The sequence below is a fragment of the Dendrobates tinctorius genome, unplaced genomic scaffold (assembly GCF_039654945.1).
Source record: "Dendrobates tinctorius isolate UK_male_01 unplaced genomic scaffold, ASM3965494v1 ptg000070l, whole genome shotgun sequence".
In the NCBI taxonomy this organism is placed as follows: Eukaryota; Metazoa; Chordata; class Amphibia; order Anura; family Dendrobatidae; genus Dendrobates; species Dendrobates tinctorius.
Genome location: NW_027361738.1, coordinates 66,198,364 through 66,222,500, shown reverse-complemented (window position 1 = coordinate 66,222,500; position 24,137 = coordinate 66,198,364). Strand labels below are relative to the sequence as shown.

The window sequence follows — 24,137 nt, the reverse complement described above, 5'->3', positions numbered from 1 at the left end:
ACATATGAGACAGGGTGTGTGTGTGTAGAGACACGCCACGGTTCAAAGTCCAAGGCAAGGTCCTGCGCGTGCCGAGGGACACGCCAGGGACAGGGTTCAAGGCAGAGTCCTGCGCGTGCATTGGGGCACGCCAGGGTCAAGGTTCAAGGCAGAGTTCTGCGCGTGCAGAGGGGCACGCCAGGGTCAAGGTTCAAGGCAGAGTTCTATGCGTGCAGAGGGGCACGCCAGGGTCAAGGTTCAAGGCAGCGTCCTGCGCGTGCAGAAGGGCATGCCAGGGTATAGGCTAGGACCTGTGCGTGCTAGAGGGCACGACAGGGTACATGGCAAGACCTGCGCTTACTTTTACAGAAGCACGGGGAGGTATGCCACGGGGCAGGCGAGCACCTGCGCGTGCTAATAGAGGAGCACGCAAACACAGTGCAGAGACAGCGTGGGTGCAAGGAAGCACAGAGAGTGCGGCTGGGGCACTGGCTAGCTGGTCAGGCTGCAGCACAGACAGGCGGGCAAGACTCCAGCGAACCCGGCTGGGGCATAACAGGCAACACAGCTGTCACTGGCCGACGAGCAAGGCTGAGGCACAAACAGGAGGCTAGGAAGGCCAGGCGCATGCAAAGGGCACACGAAGAAACAAGGCAAAGCTAGACAAGGTACGGAACAAGGAGCGGAACATAGGCAAAAGCACAGAGCGGGGTCAGAGAGAGAAAAGGGCTAGCAGCGGAGCGTAGGCCGAAGCCCAGAGGTTAGCTGGGTCAGGCAGTGCTGGAACATAGGAAAGGTCACATGACCAGGGGCTCCAGGAATACAGAGTGGATTGCAGAATCAGAGCAGAGATGGATGGTTACCTAGCAACGGCGTGCAGCCATGAGGTAAGGCGCGCGTGTGCACTGCTCCAGGCATCTTGCAGCACAACAGTCACGAGGTGCGTGTGCACACTGCTTCAGGGGTCATGCGGCACAACAGACATGGCGGGCATGACAAGCATAACGGACATGGCGGGCATGACATCCAGACTATAAGAGGCACCCCTCATATTTTAAAAAAAGTTTTACTTGTTTTTCTTTAAGAAAAAAAAAAAAATTGAGGTAGCTGGACTTTTTGCCTTTTTCTCTTCATGTCTACTTGTGTGAAACCAAAGCCAGGATTTGTCCATGCACCGCACCACTTGTGGATCATTGTCTACATCGGTGATGTGAACTTTTTTTTTTCTTTTACTAGAAAGAAGATCATGGTAGCTGTATATTCCAAGAAAAAACAGTTCATTCTTACACAATGTCTGAGTATTGTTTGATTCTGCTGAAAGCTGAAATCTGCCATAGCTGTCACATAAGACACAGGCCCCACAGCTCTAACAAAAGTATAGTAAGCCTTGAGATTCCAAAAACTCAATTGAGAGGGTCATAATTTAAAATTTTCTTCTAGCTGTGCTGTCCTGAAAGAGATGTAGTACAATACTGTACTTTAGACTATAAATATAGTGTTTAAGTTCACAAATATTTAACCAAAAAGGAAATGGGATCCTCTTGAGGCAATGAGGCAAACATCATCCAAAATAATCGAGAAGCAAACAAGAACACAAAGTCAACAACGCATTTAAAGGTCTGTAATTCTTTGCGCACAAAATAAGGTAATAGGAGAAATAACACAAAATTTTCATCTGATATCTTGAAATGTATGTATGTATGTATGTATATATATATATATATATATATATATATATATGTATATATATATATATATATATCTCTATCTGAGGGAAGTAAAAGCTCAGCCGTGACCGATGAGGTGCACGGATCACAGTACACAAAACGGTGCTAGTGCGAAAGGTGAACATCTGTTATTTTTATTTCACAACGGGGACTTGTAATATTGTAAAGTTTGTTTGTTAAGTTCGTGGACAACAAATTTAATAGTTTATTTTTATCAATCAATAAAATTCAAAGAAGGTGAATAAAATAGAAATCTAAGTCACGTCAGGATTCCTGTATAATTCTTCTCTAGTTTTGCATTTTGCCGGTGTCCTGGTAACATGAGGCGGTATCTGCAGCCGTAGTCCCTCTTGTAGAGGTAGTCCATCTTCTTCAGGATTGCAGATGAAATCTGCCATCACAAGAAGGTTTACATTAGGGCAAAATGTCACAGTGGGACCTGTACTCGTAGCCCAGCGCTACAGCAATCACCAGAGAACACCATGTCTGACGTTGGCATCTCATTCTCTTCACGGAGCAGGTCCACACTGAGCTCATGTGAAAGAGACTGGAGATGCCATGGTGAGTATTATACTGACTGCAACAACATCCTGTCTGGCCGATATGGTGGTCTGTGGAGCCAAATCCTTCGTGGGTTGCATAAACCAACAGTACCCTGATGTTGTTAGGTAGTAGTGTGAAATCCTTAGAGCCATTGTCAGACTTGTTGCTGGTGCAGTGGGCTCTTGGTTCCTTGTGGTGGACAAGAATACTTTGTGGCTAGAAGGTATAGGCAATTCCTGGATGACGAAGGCATTGCTAACATTAATTATCCTTCAAGTTCCCCAAACCTTAATCCAATTAAAAACCTCTAGGAGATTATGTATCAGTGCCTTAGACGATGGAAAGTAGCGCCACTGACAGTCCAGGATCTCACTGATTCCCGGATCCAAGTCAGGGATGAAATTCCCCCGGGCACCATTGGCCATCTCATCAGGAACATCCCTACATATTGTCAAAAGTGCTTACGTGCACCTGGCAGCTACATACACTACCGTTCAAAAGTTTGGGGTCACCCAGACAATTTTGTGTTTTCCATGAAAACTCATACTTTTATTAATCAAATGAGTTGCCAAATGAATTTAAAATCTAGTCCAGATATTGACAAGGTTCGAAAAAAAGATTTTTATTTGAAATAATAATTTTCTCCTTCAAACTTTGCTTTCATTAAAGAATGCTGCCTTTGCAGCAATTACAGCATTGCAGACCTTTGGCATTCTAGCAGTTAATTTGCTGTGTAATCTGGAGAAATTTCACCCCATGTTTCCAGAAGCCCCTCCCACAAGTTGGTTTGGCTTGATGGGTGCTTTTTGCGTGCCATACGGTCAAGCTGCTCCCACAACAGCTCAATGGGGTTGAGATCTGTTGACGGCGCTGGCCACTCCATTACAGATATAATACCAGCTGCCTACTTCTTCCCTGAATAGTTCTTGCATAATTTGGAGGTGTGCTTTGGGTCACTGTCCTGTTGTAGGATGAAATTGGCTCCAATCAAGTGCTGTCCATAGGGTATGGCATGGTGCTGCAAAATGGAGTGATAGCCTTCCTTATTCAAAATCCCTTTTGCCTTGTACAAATCTCCCACTTTACCAGCACCAAAGCAACCCCAGACCATCACATTACCTCCACCATGCTTGACAGATGGCATAAGGCACTCTTCCAGCATCTTTTCAGTTGTTTTGTGTCTCACAAATGTTCTTCTGTGTGATCCAGACACATCAAACTTGGATTCGTTTGTCCATAACACTTTTTTCCAATCTTCCTCTGTCCAATGTCTGTGTTCTTTTGCCCATATTAATCTTTTCCTTTTATTAGTCAGTCTCAGATATGGCTTTTTCTTTGCCACTCTGCCCTGAAGGCCAGCATCCTGGAGTCGCCTCTTCACTGTAGATGTTGACACTGGAGTTTTCCATGTACTATTTAATGAAGCTGCCAGTTGAGGACTTGTGAGGCGTCGATTTCTCAAACTACAGACTCTAATGTGCTTATCTTGTTGCTCAGTTGTGCAGCGGGGCCTCCCACTTCTCTTTCTACTCTGGTTAGAGCCTGTTTGTGCTCTCCTCTGAAGGGAGTAGTACACACCGTTGTTGGAAATCTTCAGTTTCTTTGCAATTTCTCGCATGGAATAGCCTTCATATCTAAGAACAAGAATAGACTGTCGAGTTTCACTTGAAAGTTCTTTTTTTCAGGCCATTTTGAGAGTTTAATGGTACCAACAAATGTAATGCTCCAGATTCTCAACTAGCTGAATGGAAGGTCAGGTTTATAGCTTCTCTAATCAGCCAAACTGTTTTCAGCTGTGCTAACATACTTGCACAAGGGTTTTCAAGGGTATTCTAACCATCCATTAGCCTTCTTACACAGTTAGAAAACACAAAGTACCATAAGAACACTGGAGTGATGGTTGTTGGAAATGGGCCTCTATACACCTATGAAGATATTGCATTACAAACCAGACGTTTGAAGCTAGAATAGTCATTTGACACATTAACAATGTATAGAGTGTATTTCTGAATCATTTAATGTTAGCTTCATTGGAAAAAACTGTGCTTTTCTTTCAAAAATAAGGACATTTCTAAGTGACCCTAAACTTTTGAACGGTAGTGTACACTACTGAGTCACATTATGAGTTGCCGTGATGAAATTCAAGCAAATTGATAAAAATAAACTATTACCACTTCTATTTACTGTGCAGCATTTTGTTTACATCTACCTAAATCGTTTGTACAGTAACGTATATCTTACATATGCAAATTGTCTCTTCAGAGATGACGAGGACTTGAACTCTAATGCCACCTATTGAAAATTGCCATCGACCAAGTCATTAACGACCCTTTAACGAGCCTTGATTTGTAGACACGGTGTTTCGGAGTATTGCCCCTCGTCAGTATAAAGTGTGAGATCTGATTTGACTGGGTGAAAGGTTAAGGCTGGCATCTATGGTGTAAGGTTTATCCTTGTGGAGAGAAACATACCGTGTCTACAAATTGAAATTCTGATTTGGCTTTTATCCTAAGTCATACTTCAAGGCTTGTTAAAGGGTTGATAATTACTTGTAGGCTTGCTACTTCCAATAGGTGGAACTAGAATTCAAGTCCTCTTGCTCTCTGAAGACACAGTTTGCATATTTAACTTCCCATAGGAGCATGCAAGGCGTTTAAGTGTCCTCATACTGGCATGCCAGACCTGACATGTCACTCTCCACAAGGATAAACCTTACCCTATAGATCCCATGTATATCTTACATTGACTCTCTTTCCGATTTCTAAGCCTTTTCTCACCAGCAGAACTTAGATCTCAATGTCAAAATGTGCAACCAGCACTTAGCCGTAGCTTCCAGGCCATGCTACAGTTTTCTTTTCAAGAGTTTGACCTTGCGTGTCTTGTAGAATATATTATTTGAGGAGGTAATGGATTGCAAGCTAGGGCAATAGCTCTTGACTTCTCTTGGAAACACTGTCAGCAGAGGTGCGATATCTGTGCCGGCTCTGTGAAGCGTTTATCTCTTTTAGCTGTACAAGCTTGTTCACAACTTCTCTCCTCTGTGAATCTTGGCCTGATACCTGACTGACGGACGGCCTGAAGATCACAAATGATGTGTGTGTCACTGGTGATCTGCATTGCAGATGTATGTGGTGTTTCATGTATGGTTAGCAGCAGGCTTGGCCCATAGGGTAAAAGAGGAATCCCCCAATGAGCCCCTATGCAGATCTAGGCCCTCAACCCCACTGTATGGGCAGTAGTTGCTTACTTCACTTGATTCACCCTGTACAGAAAAAAACAGGATCTCTTCAACATTCACTAACCAAACTACCCAGTTTATTATTCTATAGAGATATAGGTAAATTCGTGAACGAGGGTAGTGTAAAATTTGTATGCAGGTGAAAAGTGGGCGCTCAAAGTCAGTGTTACTGGTGCCACACTGGGTAGCAGAAAGCTGAATGATTCCTTGTGTAAGGAAGTGGAGGTGTTGCCACGCTCCCCCTTGAAGATATGTGATGTAAAACATTATGATGTTTGTATATTTAATATAATTTATATTGCTAGTGATAGAATTGTGCTCGGCCCATCCACAGGATTATTATTATTATTATTATTATTATTTATTTATATAGCACCATTGATTCCATGGTGCTGTGCATGAGAAGGGGTTACATACAAATTACAGATATCACTTACAGTAAACAAACTAACAAAGACAGACTGATACAGAGTGGAGAGAGGACCCTGCCCTTTCGGGCTTACATGCTACAGGATGGTGGGGGGAAGGAGACAGTAGGTTGGTGGGTTGCAGCAGTTCCGGTGTTGGTTGAGGTGATAACACCGGTAGTGGCGAGAGAGAAGGAGGTAGCGGGGTCATTGCAGGCTGTAGGCTTTCTTGAAGAGGTGGGTTTTCAGGTTCCGTCTGAAGGATCCAAATGTGGTTGATAGTCGGGCTTGTTGGGGCAAAGAATTCCAGAGAATAGGGGCTGTTCGGGAGAAGTCTTGGAGGCGGTTGGGTGAGGAGCGAATAAGTGTGGAGGACAGAAGGAGGTCTTGGGAGGACCGGAGATTACGTGAGGGAAGGTATCGGGAGATTAGTTCAGAGATATATGGGGGAGACAGGTTATAGATGGCCTTGTAGGTCAGAATTAGTAATTTGAACTGGATACGCTGAGGGAATGGGAGCCAGTGAAGAGATTTGCAGAGGGGAGAAGCGGAGGAGTAGCGAGGAGAGAGATGAATTAGTCGGGCGGCAGAGTTAAGGATGGACTGGAGAGGTGTGAGGGTGTTAGCAGGGAGACCACAGAAAAGGATGTTGCAGTAGTCGAGGCGGGAGATGATGAGGGCATGCACAAGCAATTTAGTAGATTGAGGGTTGAGGAAAGGACGGATTCTGGAAATATTTTTGAGCTGGAGGCGACAGGAGGTTGAAAGAGCTTGGATGTGCGGTTTAAAGGACAGGGCAGAGTCAAAGGTTACTCCGGGGCAGCGGATTTCTGGTACTGGGGAAAGTGTGATGTCATTAATTGTTATAGCTAGGTCGGGTAAAGAAGATCTGTGAGATGGAGGAAAGATGATGAGTTCAGATTTGTCTACATTGAGTTTGAGGAAGCGAGAGGAGAAGAAGGAGGATATGGCTGATAGACACTCTGGGATTCTGGACAGCAGAGAGGTGACGTCTGGGCCAGAGAGGTAGATCTGAGTGTCATCAGCATAAAGGTGGTAGTGGAATCCGTGGGACTCTATGAGTTGCCCCAGACCAAGTGTATAGATTGAGAAGAGTAGGGGTCCTAAAACAGAGCCTTGAGGGACTCCAACAGAGAGAGGGTGGGATGAGGAGGTGGTGTGGGAGTGGGAGATGCTGAATGTGCAGTTGGAAAGGTATGAGGAGATCCAGGATAGGGCAAGGCCTTTGATGCCGAAGGAGGAGAGGATCTGTAGTAGGAGGCAGTGGTCAACTGTGTCAAATGCAGCGGACAGGTCTAGAAGCAGGAGTATAAAGTAATGTCCTTTTGATTTGGCACTAAGTAGGTCGTTAGTAATTTTGGTCAGGGCTGTCTCAGTGGAGTGATGGGGGCGGAAACCAGATTGTAGATTGTCAAAGAGCAAGTTAGATGATAGGTGGGAGGAAAGTTCAGCGTGGACATGCTGTTCCAGGAGTTTGGAAGCGAATGGAAGCAATGATATTGGGCGATAGCTGGACATGGCGGTTGGGTCGAGGGTTGGCTTTTTAAGGATAGGCGTGATTGTGGCATGCTTGAAAGCAGAAGGGAAGGTACTGGACGTTAGTGATAGGTTGAAGAGGTGGGTTAGGGATGGGATAAGTGTGGTGGTGAGGTTGGGGAGGAGGTGGGATGGGGTCAAGTGCACAGGTTGTGAGGTGTGAATTGGAGAAGAGGCAATTAAGCTCCCCTTCAGTGATGTTGGAGAGTGAGGTTATGGGGTTTGGGCATTGGTCTGGTATACAAAGGGGTTGTGGTGGTTGAGTGATGAAGACTTGCCTTGTTTGGTCAATCTTGTTTTTGAAGTGTGTGGCAAAGTCCTCGGGAGAGATGAGGGAGGTTGGAGGAGGCAGTGGTGGGCGGAGGAGGGAGTTAAAAGTTTTGAATAACTGTTTTGAGTTGTAAGATAGGGAAGATACGAGGGTTGTGAAGTAGGCCTGTTTAGCAGAGGTGAGGGCAGATTTGATATCGAGTGTTGCCTGTTTGAATGTGGTGAAGTCATCTTGCAAATTTGTTTTCATCCAGCGCTGCTCTGCAATCCTGGACACTTGCCGGAGCTTTTTAGTGGTGTTATTGTGCAGGGTTGTCTGTTGATACATCGCATTCTGCCATGAACGAGAGGGGCAACCGTGTCAATAGCTGATGCGAGAGTGGTATTGTAGAAAGCAGTGGAACTGTCTGTGTCATGGAGTGAGGATATGGATGCCAGTAGTGGAATAGAGTCAGAGAGCGCGTGGGTGTCTAGGTGTGCAAGGTTTCTGCGGGGGTGTGCGTGTTGCTGGACATGGGTGCCAGGTGAGGAGTACAGGGATGAGAAAGTGAGTAGATGATGATCAGATAGAGGGAGAGGGGAGTTGGTGAAGTTAGAAAGAGAGCAGAGACGGGTGAAGACCAGGTCTAATGTGTGTCCATCTGTGTGGGTGGCTGAGGAGGACCACTGAGTAAGTCCAAAGGATGAAGTAAGGGACAGGAGTTTGGAGGCTGCTGACTGAAGGGTATCAGTGGGGATGTTGATAGTTATATAGTTATTTATTTTACTCACTTATATAGCGCCATTAATTTCTCAGCACTTTACAGACATTATCAATACTGTCCCCTTTGAGGCTCACAATCTAAATTCCCTATCAGTATGTCTTTGGAGTGTGACAGTGCTTACCACTGAGCCACCATATGGTTAGAATTAATATCTAGGACTAGCCCAGAGGGGAAGAGATAAGTAGGGGAACAGAGAGCTTCCGGGTAGAATGACAGATAGGGACGAGTCGTTAGTAGTAGCAGACCTCAGGTCTAGCTAGTCAATGGAACCACATGCAGTGGATGCTTTTGGGGCAAGAGGGAGATGATGGAGGCAGCTAGTAAGCTCCTACCAGAGAAGCAACAATGAGATGGAAATGAGTAGTGTCTGGAGTTGGTCCAGAGCAAAGGAGAGAAAAGGAAGAAGTATGGTGGCCTGGGGCAACAGGATGGAACGAGGCAAAGAGGAAATGCCACTGCATGGTAGTCCAGAGGCAGCAATAAAGTGAAAGCTAAGTAGCAGTGTAGCAGCCATATTGGCAGAGAAAAGTCCCCTAATGGTAGGAGTATGCAGAACCGCGGATGGCAGTATAAGGGTCCCGTTACACTAAGCGATCACACCAGCGATCCCGACAATGATATGACCTAGTCAGGATCACTGGTGTGTCGCTACATGATCGCTGGTGAGCTGTCAAACAGGCAGATCTCACCACCGATCAGGACCAGCAACAACGCGGGTAACTAAGCGCGCGCATCGCTTAGTTACCCGCTGTGTACCCTGGATACCAGCTCCCAGCGTCTGTTTACTGCGCTGAGAGCTCGCTGATCGATGGTCTCCCACTGCCACACGCAGCGATGCGCGCTGGCCAACGGGAGACCAACATTCAAAAAATGGCCCAGGACCTTCCTGCACGATCAGCGATACCCGGCGGGAGGGCCGATCGCTGATACGTGTCACACACATCGAGATCGCTGATGCGTCACAAAATCGGTGACTCATCAGCGATCTCGCTTAGTGTGAAGTACCTCTAAGACTCTTGCTGCTGGACTGTAGGGCCATTATTGGGGATGAGGCGGATCCCGGAACAGTGTGCGGGGCTGTGTTGAGGCAGAAGAGCTAAGCGGAGTAGAAAGCAAAAGTGGCTCCAGGAAAGAGAGGAAAAAGTGCGTGATGATGGTCCATATCAAAACTACAGTGTCCATTTTAGGACATGATCATATATCAAAATCAAACATCAGAAATACTCTGTCTGATACCTGATTATCATACCTGATTATTATACCTGATGTCTGATGACTGATGATGACTGATGACTGATGACTGATGTCTGATGTCTGATGTCTGACACCTGATACCTGACAACTGACGTCTGATACCTGATACCTGACAACTGACGTCTGATACCTGATATCAGGTATCTGATAACTGATAACTGATGTCTGAGACTTGATTGCTATCAAAAATCAAGCATCAAAATGCTTTTCAGATACAGTACTTGAGTGGATCATTTCATAAGGGAAGAAAAAGGATCCTCAAACAGCTTGTAGAGCTGTTGGCTGACTGGTTAAGTAACTGGTTTAAGGAATGGGAAATTTGTTGGTTCTAATCCCACATCAGATTTTTAATTATTTATATATATATTTTTTTTAACTAGCAGATTATCACACAAAATCCTATCGTGCTTCACTTTTAATATCTGACATTCTTACTATCTTCCTCTCTTGTAATAAAATAATCTCTAGTCTAAGGGTGAACCATCTGCATTCCACTTTTAATATCTGACATTCTTATTATCCTCCTGATTTCTAGTTAAATAATCTACTATAGCCTAAGGGTGAAGTATCTGCATGAAACATAGTTTTGGTTTAAAATAATGAGAAAAATTATAAAAATAAAAAATTAAGTTCCATTGCAAGGATTTGAACTGACAACCCCTTGTTTATAATCCTATACACAGTACATTACCACTACACTATAGTGGCAACTGCGTAGTTGTTGAGCATGAGTCTGATACTTGACTTAATTCATTCAAACATCAAACCGAAATTTTATTTGTGTTTGATACCTGATACTTGATACTTTATCAAACATCAAAATGTTTTTGTCTTGAGACCTGACACTTGACCAGTCAAAGATCAAAATCAAAATGTTTTTCAGATACACCTCACTTCAGTACTTGCATGGTTCATCTCATAAGGGAAGAAAAAGCACTCTCTCAAAGCCTGTTAAGCTGTTGGCTGAGTGGTTAAGCAACTGGTTTATGGAATGGGAAACATGGGTTCAAATCCCACATGTTGTTTTTTTGTTTTTATACAGCAGATTACCACATCAAATCCAATCGTGCTTCACTTTTAACATCTGACATTCTTATTATCCTCCTGATGTGTTAGTAAAGAGTTTCGGACATGCTGTGTCTAATGATGAAATTACTTCATAGAATTTTTTTCTTTGCATTCACCCAAGAACTGGCTACAAACTCATGAGCACTAGGTGGTGTCACTAATCCCCTGTGTACAAGGCATGATCCTCCTGTAGCAGCAAAAAACGGAGCTATGGGTGTGTCCTACACTGCCTGGTTCTGCAGGGGATGTGTGTCTGTTCATTGCCATCTCACAGATCTGCGGAGCATCGGTTCTCTCTGTAAGGCCGGCGTCACACAATACCGTAGAATACGGCCGAGTGCTATGCGAGAAAACATCGGCCCAGTGTTAATCTATGGGGCAGCTCCCATCAGCGTTTATTTTATCAGGCGTATTCAGCATGCATGTAAAATCACAGCAGTCTGTGATTGGCACCGAGATTCGGATGAGACTCGCCAATGCAAGTCAATGGGTGCGAGAAAAAAATTGCACAGCACTCGCACCGTGCAAGTCCTGTCCGATTTCTATGCACCAGTGTCCTTTGAAAAAACAGCAATTCATGTGCCGCATACAGTAAAATCACACTGACGGGTTACAATAGAAAAGATGGAATAGATATATAAAATTGATAACTGATACCTGAAACCAGTTATCAGACATCAGACATCAGGTATCAGGTATCAGACGTCAGACGTCAGACATCAGACATCAGGCATCAGGTATGAGAATCAGGTATCAGACAGAGTATTTCTGATGTTTGATTTTGATATATGATCATGTCCTAAAATGGACACTGTACAAAACAGAAGTGTCCATAAAGATGAATACCTATTACCTGCTGTACATGGTTCCTCATAAATTATTCTTTATGAAAAATATGTTTGTTTGTTTATGTTATGAACTATGGTGTCCCTCACTGAACTCTGCAACATCTGGTCCTGACCGCCCAAATACAATGACGTCATGCGGTCTGCAAGGTTATTAACACATCAAAGTCCACACAACAAGCCAGGAACCCTATTTCCATGTAGCGTGTCAGGGCATGAAGCACAAGAGCCTCGACCACGGCCACTGCCCTGCGCCATGTTACAGTTGGACATCAAATAAAGTTTATTTCATTAAGTTTTGACCTCTGTGCCCGAGTGTTCTCAGTGACCATCGGCATCCTGTTTACACTGGCCGATTGTTAGTAAACAATTATTCCTTGCAAAGCTTGTTCCATATTGTCAGCCAGTGTAAAAGCATCCTTAGACTTCTCCTCTTGGCAGCAGTTAAATAGATTTTTGAGAAAAAAAAAATTAAAGGGAATGTTTTTGATACTCCATGTGAGAGCATCATGGGGTAAGGGCAGAGAACCTAAATCAAGTGATGTGTCGCTTACTGGGCTGCTTTATGTAGTTTTGATAATATCATTGTTTTATCTGCTGAAGATCTACCAATCCTTTGAGTGCTGAGCCCCGTATAACCCCACCCACAACACTGATTGGCCTATTTCTGTGCACACTTTTCACAGGCAGAAATCTGCCAATCGGTGATGGTGGCGGGGTTATACAGAGTTCATGAATATGGAGGACTACATGGCAGCAGGTTTACTAGTCATCTAGTGATAATCTCCTGCTGATGAAAGACATGGTTTTATCAAAGCTAAATCAAGCAGCCCAGTAAGTGACACATCGCTGGACTCAGGGTTTTTATCTCTGCACCATCCTGCTATGATTACATGATAAGAACTTGCTGAAAAATTCCCTTTAAATCAAAGAAAACTATAGATCCCCCAAACTCAGCATGGCCTCCGATATATCAGAAACCTAACAGATTGACTTGAAGCTGTGCACAAATAATTGATCACTGAGCAGTAGAGTTGAGCGAAATGGGTCGAAAAATTTCAAAAGTCTCCGACTTTTGGCAAAGTCGGGTTTCATGAAACGAAACCCGACCCTAGCATGAGGTCGGCCACGAGGTCGGCGACTTACGCGCCAAAGTCGCGTTTCAAAAGTTTGTTTTGCGCTCTTTTTCAGCCAATCAGGATCCACGGACACTGTGGGCAACGTGATGACATAGGCAGGGGTCACCACCATCTTTCAGAAGGGCTTGCAAGTGATTGGCTTGCTTTGGTGGGCGTCACAGGGGGTATAAAAGGGCGTGCACGCCGACCGCCATCTTACTTCTGCCGATCTCAGTATAGGGAGAGGTTGCTGCTGATTCTGTAGGGAGAGCGTTAGGCAGGGAAGAAGACAAAAAAACTGCTTCTGCTGCTAGCGATTTGGCCTGCACAACACACAAGTCACTGTGTGTGCAGTGCAAGGGGAGACTATATAGTGGTGTATCAGTGGTGTTGGTTGTTGGGCTGCCTTCTAAGGCTTCCTGACATTCCTGCATTGCTGTTTACCCACTGCTCCGCAAACTGCTTTTTTAAAAGCAATCCCAATTTTTTTTTTTGTCCTGCTGAGAAGAAAAAAAAACTGCTTCTGCTGCTAGCGATTTGGCCTGCACAACACACCAGTCACTGTGTGTGCAGTGCAAGGGGAGGCTATATTGTGGTGTATCAGTGGTGTTGGTTGTTGGGCTGCCTTCTAAGGCTTCCTGACATTCCTGCATTGCTGTTTACCCACTGCTCCGCAAACTGCTTTTTTAAAAGCAATCCCAATTTTTTTTTTTGTCCTGCTGAGAAGAAAAAAAAACTGCTTCTGCTGCTAGCGATTTGGCCTGCACAACACACCAGGCACTGTGTGTGCAGTGCAAGGGGAGGCTATATTGTGGTGTATCAGTGGTGTTGGTTGTTGTGCTGCCTTCTAAGGCTTCCTGACATTCCTGCATTGCTGTTTACCCACTGCTCCGCAAACTGCTTTTTTAAAAGCAATCCAATCTCCCTTATCCTCTAGTCACTTTTGTCACAGCTGTGCCATCGAGCCTGTGACATAGCGCTCAGATATCAGTGGGCCTCACACAATCCAAAAGTGTCCAGTGTCCACAAGTGTCTGCAGAAATTCAAAATCTCCCTTATCCTCTCGTCACTTTTGTCACAGCTGTGCCATCGAGCCTGTGACATAGCGCTCAGATATCAGTGGCCCTCACACAATCCAAAAGTGTCCAGTGTCCACAAGTGTGTGCAGAAATTCAAAATCTCCCTTATCCTCTAGTCACTTTGGTCACAGCTGTGCCATCGAGCCTGTCACATAGCGCTCAGATATTCATTGGGTCTCACACAATCCAAAAGTGTCCAGTGTCCACAAGTGTGTGCAGAAATTCAAAATCTCCCTTATCCTCTCGTCACTTTTGTCACAGCTGTGCCATCGAGCCTGTCACATAGTGCTCAGATATCAGTGGAACTCACACAATCCAAAAGTGTCCAGTGTCCACAAGTGTCTGCAGAAATTCAAAATCTCCCTTATCCTCTAGTCACTTTGGTCACAGCTGTGCCATCGAGCCTGTCACATAGCGCTCAGATATTCATTGGGCCTCACACAATCCAAAAGTGTCCAGTGTCCACAAGTGTGTGCAGAAATTCAAAATCTCCCTTATCCTCTAGTCACTTTGGTCACAGCTGTGCCATCGAGCCTGTGACATAGCGCTCAGATATCAGTGGCCCTCACACAATCCAAAAGTGTCCAGTGTCCACAAGTGTCTGCAGAAATTCAAAATCTCCCTTATCCTCTCGTCACTTTTGTCACAGCTGTGCCATCGAGCCTGTGACATAGCGCTCAGATATCAGTGGGCCTCACACAATCCAAAAGTGTCCAGTGTCCACAAGTGTCTGCAGAAATTCAAAATCTCCCCTGTCCTATAGACACCTTGTACCTTGTTTAACATTACTATATAGTTTGTTGGATTTTGTCTACATTTCTACCAAAAATGAGGAAGGCTGGTGGAAGAGGCCGTGGAATTGGGCGGGGGTTGGCAGCTGGTAATGATGGTGTTGGTGGTGGATCTGATGGTAGTGGCAAGAGCAAAATAGGACCGAATGCAGGAGGTGTTGAGCCTGCGTCATCGTCTGGCTACATAAGGCCTCGAACGCTTAGTTTTCTAGGAGTTGGCAAACCGCTTTTAAAGCCAGAGCATCAGTAAAAAGTTGTGTCTTACATTGCTGACTCAGCCTCCAGCTCTATCGCCTCCTCTTCTTCAGTTGTAAAAAGTAAAAGCACTGAGTCGTCATTGGAGGTTCATGTTCATGAACCACACCTTTCCTTGTGTCCTTCACCCTAACCAAGATTGAAGGATGACGCAGGCCATACTACTGAGTACTCCATGGAGCTGTTTTCACATACCATGCCTGGATTATCAAGTCAAATGGTGAATTACCAAGGCCAAGATGAATCTGACATGGAGTGCACTGATGCACAGCCGCTGATGGATGATTCTGCTGGTACATTCACTCAGAGCACTACATTGTCCTCGCAGTGTACAGAGCCAGATTCTGACCCTGATGAGACTCAGGTGCCCCATCCCGCACACTATACCACCATACTCGGTGACACAGAGGAAAGTGCACATGACATAGAAGAGGAGGTGATGGATGACCCAGTTGTTGACCCAGATTGGCATCCATTGGGGGAAGAGGGTGCTGCTTCCAATAGCTCAGATGAGGAGCATCCACAGCAGACATCGACATCGCAACAGCTGTTATCTGGCAGGCCCGGAGCACTCCAAAGACAGGTTCCAAACATCAAAAGAGTTGCTGGACAGCTTGTCCAGAGGGTCAAAAGATCACAGCGTGCTAGGCCGCAAAATGTCTGCCAAAGTAGGAAGAGTGCAGTGTGGCACTTTTTTGACCAAAATCCTCATGATCAGGCCAAGGTTATCTGTAAGAAGTGCGCAAAGACCTTTAGCCGAGGGAAAAATCTGAAAAATTTGAATACCAGTTGCATGCTTAGACATTTAACCAGCATGCACTTGCAAGCGTGGACACAACACCAAACCTCAAGTGCCACATGTGCAACTGATCACAACGAAGGTAGTCAGCAACGCTACATTGTTTCCCCCACTGTAAGCCCACCGGTTAGCACAGCAGCAAATGTTGAGGTGTCGTTGCAAGGCCACAGCAGTCAGGGAATCCCACTGTTATATCAACGAAAGACTGATTCTAGGCCATCAGAAAGAACACCAACTCCATCACCATCATCAACCCTCTCTCAGTCCGCCCTGTCCACCGCTACTTCCACCATATGCAGCTCTCAAGTCCAGCTCACCCTCCCAGACACTATGAGTAGGTCAAGAAAGTACTCAGTCTCTCATCCGCGTACACTGGGTTTGAACGCCCACATTGCCAAACTAATCTCGTTTGAGATGATGCCCTTTCGGTTGGTGGAAAGCACAGCTTTCCGCGAACTCATGGCCTATGCAGTACCACGCTATGACCTACCCAGTCGCCACTTCTTCTCTCGCAAAGCCATCCCAGCCCTCCACCATCATGTGAAAGACCGCATTGTCCATGCACTCAAGCAGTCAGTGAGCGGAAAGGTGCACCTCACAACTGATGCATGGTCCAGTCGGCATGGCCAGGGCCGTTACGTGTCCATCACTGCGCACTGGGTTAATGTGGTGGATGCAGGGTCCACAGGGGACAGCGGTGGTGGGACAGTGCTGCCTAGCCCACGGTATAGGAAACAGTTGGCTGTAGGCGTTCGACCCTCCTCCTCCTCCTCCTCCAGAAGCGAAAGCTCGTCCACAGAGCGCAGTTGTACGAGCACTCCATCTGCAGCTGCCACTGTTGCACATGATGTGTCCCCCTATCGAGCAGCTAGTGGAAAGCGTCAGCAGGCTGTGTTGCAGATGATGTGTTTGGGCAACAGACACACCTCCGAGGTGCTGGCCGAGTACTTGAAGCGACAAACTGAGTCATGGCTGGGCAGTGTACATCTTGAGGCAGGCAAGGTAGTTAGTGATAACGGCCGTAATTTTGTGGCAGCCATAGCCCTTTCAAAACTCAGCCATATACCTTGCTTGGCTCACACCTTGAACCTGGTGGTGCAGTGCTTCCTCAAAAATTATCCGGAGTTAACAGCCCTGCTCCAGAAGGTGCGAAGACTGTGCGCGCACATCCGCCGGTCGCCTGTACACTCCGTTCGTATGCAGAAGCTGCAGCGATTGCTTCACCTTCCCAACCACCGCCTCATTATCGACATTGCAACAAGGTGGAACTCCACCCTGCACATGGTGGAGCGGCTGTGCGAGTGTAGTGTCGGTGGTGGGGTGCCGAGCTGGGGGGGGGTGGTCCTACTTTTTATACCGCGCAGCGATGATAACAGACACGATGAGGCAGATTCTGGGTGCAACAGGTCCAAGTTTATTGCTCACCGTCCGACTGACGGTCCTCGCGGTACACCGCGATATCTCTCTCTGCCCTCCGTGTTCAGGGCCGCTTCAACACCGTATGTTACACAAGGGACGTACTTACACGTCACGTCCCGTCTCACACTGTGACAATCCTGACAGCTCGGTTACTGTGGCCGCCTTAGGCCCGTACACCAACAGCACTTTACTAATCAGTTTCGTCGTAACACATACGGTGTCTTCCACCCAGAGCCTTGTCTCTGCTGCGGTCCTTCCCTGTCAGGACCACCCCCCTGACGTTTCTTCTCCTCAGTCCCCCTGGTCGGATTCTCCTCAGGGCACACAGACTGGCGAAGTCCTCCTGTCACCTGGGCTCCCCCTGGGGACTGGAACCTTCTGGAACCCTCCCTCAGAATTTATAACTTCCCCGGTTCCTTGAAACTGTCACTAACTGTCACCACGCCCCCCATGACCAATGGTTTCTAAAGCCCTAAGCTGCTGTAAAGTCCTTTGCTCACACTCCACCCTGCCATCTAATGGTCATCCCAAGGTACTGCACGTCCACTACACTTTTCTAGTTGTTTCCCCACTGTAATCACTGTCTCCTACCTACACTGTGCAAACCTATCTTTCTTCACTCTGACTAGTCCGTCCGTCCGTCAGGTCACCTTCCCTACACTCCCCCTTCCTTTGTCCATTGTCGTCCTCGACAATCGTCATCCCTGCCTTCGTCGTTCTGAATCTACACCTACGTTCTGTTGTCGGACCAGAAGTTGAGCCAAACCCACTATCCGCGGGGGCCGAACCATACTGGGAGCACTATGCTCTGAGCAGCCTACTGCTACTCACCAGCGCGCACGCCACATGACAACGCCTTTCAAATTGGGCAAGGTACACCCGTATTCTCTCTACGGCGTGTATCTTTCCCCTACTCTCCCCTACTGTTACCTTTCACTATCCGGTACGCCATGATCGAGGCCACTCACCTACCAGATCATTGCCAGCGCCCGCCTTTCCTTCTTCAGGGGTGTCCGTGGCGTCGGGGACCTGACCTAGGACGGCTGTCTTTCTCACATCTTCCCATTCATTTTCCTTCTTTCAATTACATGTCATGGTCGGCGTCCCGGTCTCCCAGACCTCAACTCTTAGATCCCTACCGGATCTCACACTTTCCTTTGGTCCCGCAGACCTTCCCTTACCCGGACCTGTTGCATTTTACTTTGCATATTATACATCATACAACTTTATAATAGCACAAGTACCCATTTTTATATGATTTTTTTTTTTTCATTTTCTTTTGCTTTAAAACTCAACGTTCAACAATAAACATCGCCAGTACTCCTTTCCTCCTCCCCCCTTCCTTGGACCTGGACACTCCTCCGCTTTCCATATCCCCGTTCTGTCAGGTAAACATAGTTGCATCCGTTAAACAACAACAAAACTTTTTTTTTTTTTAAATGCAACTGTTCCTTTAATCTGCACAACGGTGCATCGAACTCCTGACAGTTTATACCACTCTCAATGGACAGAGGTGAGGGCTCCACAGCCGTGGAACTCCTGGGGGAACCGAGAGTGTCCATATCAGTCCTTTTTCACGGGGGTCCGCTTTGCTCAGGCTCCGCCAGTACTGCCACCGCATAATAACCGCGGGGGCAGTATTCCTTATAATAAGAGACCAAGTCCCCTACTTCCAGAGCCCGGCCATGCCGTATAGAGGCCACGTTTACATACACTTTCTGGCCAGTCTTATCACGGATGAAACCGTACCCCTTCTCGAGGTCGGTGTATACCAGCCGCCCCTGCGATCTCTTCTCCGCCATGCCAGCCTCCCCCTTGTCATGCAGCTGTTTCCAAATCGCTTTCTCCCGTGTCTTCTTTCCCTTAATAACCTCCGCAACCCAAACGGAGGGTACCGCACCAGTCCCAGAGTCCGATGGGTGGGACCTTGCCGAGAAAGGGTGTGGGGTAGAGGCGGCCGATGGTATCTGTGGCCCAGCAGCCACTGGGGCCAGGTAGCGGATGGGAGCAGCCGGGACTCCGGAGGGCTGGTCCACAGGGCCCGAAACAGACCCCAGCCGGTTCCAATACTGGCTTCACCGCGGCCACCCGGTAGGCCGCAGCCACAACTCCCAGCAAAGCCGGGGTAACGGCCGGTTCGGGCGATGAGGCTGACACCGGTCGAGGGAGCGCAACCGCGCTTTCTGTAAATAAGCTCCGCCCTGGGGACTCTGGGCGGGAAGGCTCGGGGACGGGAGCGAGGGACTTGCTCAATTCCGCGTATAGCTTAGGGCCCTCCGCAGCCGGGCCTTCCGATACACTGGAGGCTGCGTGTTGTGGCGAGATGATAGGGGCCGCTTGTGCAGCTGCCGGCAGGGCCGGGGGAACTCTCACCTTCCCCGGCGCCGCGGCCTCCGTCACACCACCGCACGGCTCATCCCGCAGCCTCCGCTCTCCAACTCGTTGCACAGCGGGCCCAGCTTCCAGGCTCAGGGGCTCCGCGGGAAGACTCTCCGCTGGTATCAATGGCGGCCGCTCCTTCTGGTTCCGCACGGGCTCCGCACAGATTCCTATTCTTGCCCATGGACCCGAAGATGACGTCTTCTGTCTCAGCTCGTTCTCCTGCCGCCACTGCCATTCTAGGCGGCCAATACCCCGACTTCCGCAGCGTCTCATACCGTCCGGTGGGCAGCAATCGAGTGGCGCCAAACAGTCGCTCCCAGGCTTTTCTTCGGTGTCACTCCCTCTGCGGGGTGGAGCGTTGGCAGGCCTCTCCACCCACCTGTCAGGGTCCAATGCCTGGAAACGTCGGCCTCCGGACACATACTGCTGTCCAAGGGGGTACGTTGGAGGGGGTCCCAATCCATTCGGAACTACTGCGAACACCCGGACCTCACCTCTGCGTTGAAGGAGCGCTGCCATACTGCACTGTCTCTGGTACCGCCCCGGATCCTCTACTGGCCACACAGATTCGTCACTGCGCTCCTCATTTTTAATCCACTGGTAAACAAATTGTAATCCACCGATAATTGTATTCCAGACTGAGTAGACTAAGTCCTTTTCCATTTCTTGAGGCAGGTCTGCCGCAGAGGATGAGGTATTAGCGGCGGTGATCCTGCCGACTACGCCAAATGTAGGGTCGGTGGTGGGGTGCCGAGCTGGGGGGGGGTGGTCCTACTTTTTATACCGCGCAGCGATGATAACAGACACGATGAGGCAGATTCTGGGTGCAACAGGTCCAAGTTTATTGCTCACCGTCCGACTGACGGTCCTCGCGGTACACCGCGATATCTCTCTCTGCCCTCCGTGTTCAGGGCCGCTTCAACACCGTATGTTACACAAGGGACGTACTTACACGTCACGTCCCGTCTCACACTGTGACAATCCTGACAGCTCGGTTACTGTGGCCGCCTTAGGCCCGTACACCAACAGCACTTTACTAATCAGTTTCGTCGTAACACATACGGTGTCTTCCACCCAGAGCCTTGTCTCTGCTGCGGTCCTTCCCTGTCAGGACCACCCCCCTGACGTTTCTTCTCCTCAGTCCCCCTGGTCGGATTCTCCTCAGGGCACACAGACTGGCGAAGTCCTCCTGTCACCTGGGCTCCCCCTGGGGACTGGAACCTTCTGGAACCCTCCCTCAGAATTTATAACTTCCCCGGTTCCTTGAAACTGTCACTAACTGTCACCACGCCCCCCATGACCAACGGTTTCTAAAGCCCTAAGCTGCTGTAAAGTCCTTTGCTCACACTCCACCCTGCCATCTAATGGTCATCCCAAGGTACTGCACGTCCACTACACTTTTCTAGTTGTTTCCCCACTGTAATCACTGTCTCCTACCTACACTGTGCAAACCTATCTTTCTTCACTCTGACTAGTCTGTCCGTCCGTCAGGTCACCTTCCCTACACGAGCAGAGGCAGGCCATGATGCATTTGTGGGAGGATACACGGCCAGGCACTTTGAGAGCAGACATGGAGTTGACAGGTGTGCAGTGGTCGATGCTGAAAGACCTCTGTAAAGTCCTTCAGTGTTTTGAGGAATGCACACGGCTGGTAAGCGCAGACGACGCCATCCTAAGCATGAGCATCCCACTTATGCGTCTGCTCATGCAAACTTTGACGCACCTTAAGGAGCAGGCGTCTGCAGCCAATGTTGATGAGGAGGAAGAGGAGGAGGGAATCCTTGATGACATTCAGCCATTGTCTGCTCAGGGACCTCTCCTGGACGAGGTGGAGGAAGAAGAGGAGGAGGAGGATGATGATGGGGATGATTACTTAGGGGAGGAGGATGCATCTCGTGGGGCAAGTGAAAATGTTGGCGTGGCAAGGTCTGGTACAGGGTTTGTGCGTGACTGGAGGGATGTGGAATTGCCAGAAAGTGCTCCTCCAACCAGCACTCGCAGTGCATCATTGACACCGGGAACATTGGCCCACATGTCAGATTATGCCTTGCAGATCCTAAAAAGGGACCCACGCATTGCCAAAATGATGAACGATAACGACTACTGGTTGGCCAGCATCCTGGATCCACGCTATAAAGGCAAATTACAAAACATCATGCCACAGGAGAACCTTGACCTAATATTGGCTAATAAACCAGCAACTCTGGTAAATCGGTTGCTTGAGGCATTCCCAGCACACAGCAGCGGTGATGGTTCTCACACGAGCCGTACGGGCCGGGGGCAGCTTAGCAGAGGTGTTCGTGGTGCACACAGCAGAAGTGGCGTTGGAGACAGGGGTTTCATGACAATGTTGTGGACTGATTTTTCAAGTACCGCTCACACAACTGGTAATACTGCATCGATGGAAAGTGACAGGAGACAGCAGTTGTCAACTATGGTTACAAACTACTTTTCCTCCCATATCAATGTTCTCCCACACAGGTCATTCCCCTTTGACTATTGGGCCGCTAAACTGGACACCTGGCCTGAATTGGCACAATATGCCTTACAGGAGCTCGCTTGCCCAGCTGCAAGTGTGCTATCGGAAAGAGTCTTCAGTGCAGCTGGATCAATCCTGACAGAAAAAAGGACCAGTCTGTCAACCCAAAATGTGGATGATCTAACCTTCATTAAAATGAACCACGCATGGGTTTCCAAGGATTTTGTCCCACCTTCCCCTGATGACACATAGGGTGACAGAAAAATGGCTTGCTTTGGTCCACCTCTTCCTGGGACTTGACCTATTTCACCTTTTGCATCAGCTGAATGTCCAACATCAACATATGCCACTTTCTAAAACTCCATAACTGTGCTGCCTCCCCCCCCCATGGCCGGGGTCACCACCTAGCGCACGACACCGTGCGAGTGCCGTTGCCCTGGACAGGTGGGTAGGCCGACTCTTGGGCGCGTGCACTGGTACAGGGTCCTTCATAGTGCAATCAAGTGTCTCTGACGGTGGTGGTGCACACCCGCCGTCAGACACACCGCCGTACTATGAGGGGCCCAGTGCCAGTACCGACGCCCACGAGTGGGCCCCCCTTGCTTTGGCAGGGCCCCAGCATTTGCAATCTTTACCTCTCCCTGCTCCTCCGCTGTGTTGTCTGGGCCGTCAAATCCATACTGTGCCTGACACCGTCTGAGCCTGCCTCCTGATGTATAGACATATATTTTGAATGTGTACGCTATCCATACATGTTATCCGGGGAAACGGTACCCTTTATAACCTTTGTGCAATCACGTGCAATCCATACTGGGCCTAACACCGTCTGAGCCTGCCTCCTGATGTATAGACATATATTTTGAATGTGTACGCTATCCATACATGTTATCTGGGGATACGGTACCCTTTATAACCTTTGTGCAATCACGTGCAATCCATACTGGGCCTAACACCGTCTGAGCCTGCCTCCTGATGTATAGACATATATTTTGAATGTGTACGCTATCCATACATGTTATCCGGGGAAACGGTACCCTTTCTAACCTTTGTGCAATCACGTGCAATCCATACTGGGCCTAACACCGTCTAAGCCTGCCTCCTGATGTATAGACATATATTTTGAATGTGTACGCTATCCATACATGTTATCTGGGGATACGGTACCCTTTCTCACCTTTGTGCAATCACGTGTAATCCATACTGGGCGTGAGAACGGCTGGCGAGCTGTTAAGCAAGCTACAGCACCTGTGGTTTGCACACGTAAGTTTTTCATTTTTTCAGGAATGACGGTTAGGCCTAATTCCGGAACTGCGGTTGAGCTGCACTTACTGGGAAATCATTGTTCGCGGGTAATAATTGTAATCAGTGATCCCCATCACTAACGTTGTTCAGCGGGTTATCTGCACCTGTAAGCGACAAACGCTGGCCTTTTCAGTGTAGCGCACATGCAGCCACGGACATGTAAGGGCATGACACACCAGTTATTGGCCAATCTCATGTGCCAGAGCCTCACGTGTCCCTCTAGTAAGCCGGACTCGGACCGCGGGGCATGACGGAGTCTCGTTCGTTAACGGAATTAAGCTTGCAATGTGTGCATCTGTTCTGTAGCTGGCATGGTTGAGGTTTCCCAGGTGGAGTCGAATTTAACCGTAGGCTCCACTCCTGGTGGTGCCCTTCTGGACATTCCTTTAAGGTTCAGCTTTGCAACCATACTGCCCACGTAAAACAAACACTTTGCCTTCATGAACGCTGTTTGGAGGGTCATGACTCGTGGGAATAACGCCGCCCAATCAGTTAACCTGCTAGAGAGATCGTTCGTTGCTCCCAAGCATGACATCACACTCCCTAGGAGGAAGGTAATGCCACTGTGGCGACCGTACTCCTGGGGGCGACACAAGTGCACTGATGCCCAGCCACTGCTCGATGAATCTGCTGGTACATTGACCCAGACCACTACATTCCCCTCGCACGCTACACGACCTGAGTCTGACCCTGATGAAACTCAGGTTACCCTTCCCATATACAGTTCCATCTTACACGGTGACAAAGAGGAAGCTGCAGATTAAAGTGCAGGTTCGGCCCACCCGCCATCAGACACACCACCGTACTATCAGGGGCCCTGTGCCAGTGCCGTCGCCAACGAGTGGGCCCCCCCTGCTTGCT

The 24,137-nt window shown here is 48.0% G+C and overlaps 1 protein-coding gene across 2 annotated transcripts in view; it reads left to right on the top strand.

Moving 5' to 3' along the window:
• Window positions 1-24,137, top strand: part of KIAA1217 (KIAA1217 ortholog) — an 804,298-nt gene that overhangs the window by 230,461 nt on the left and 549,700 nt on the right. The window lies entirely within an intron of this gene.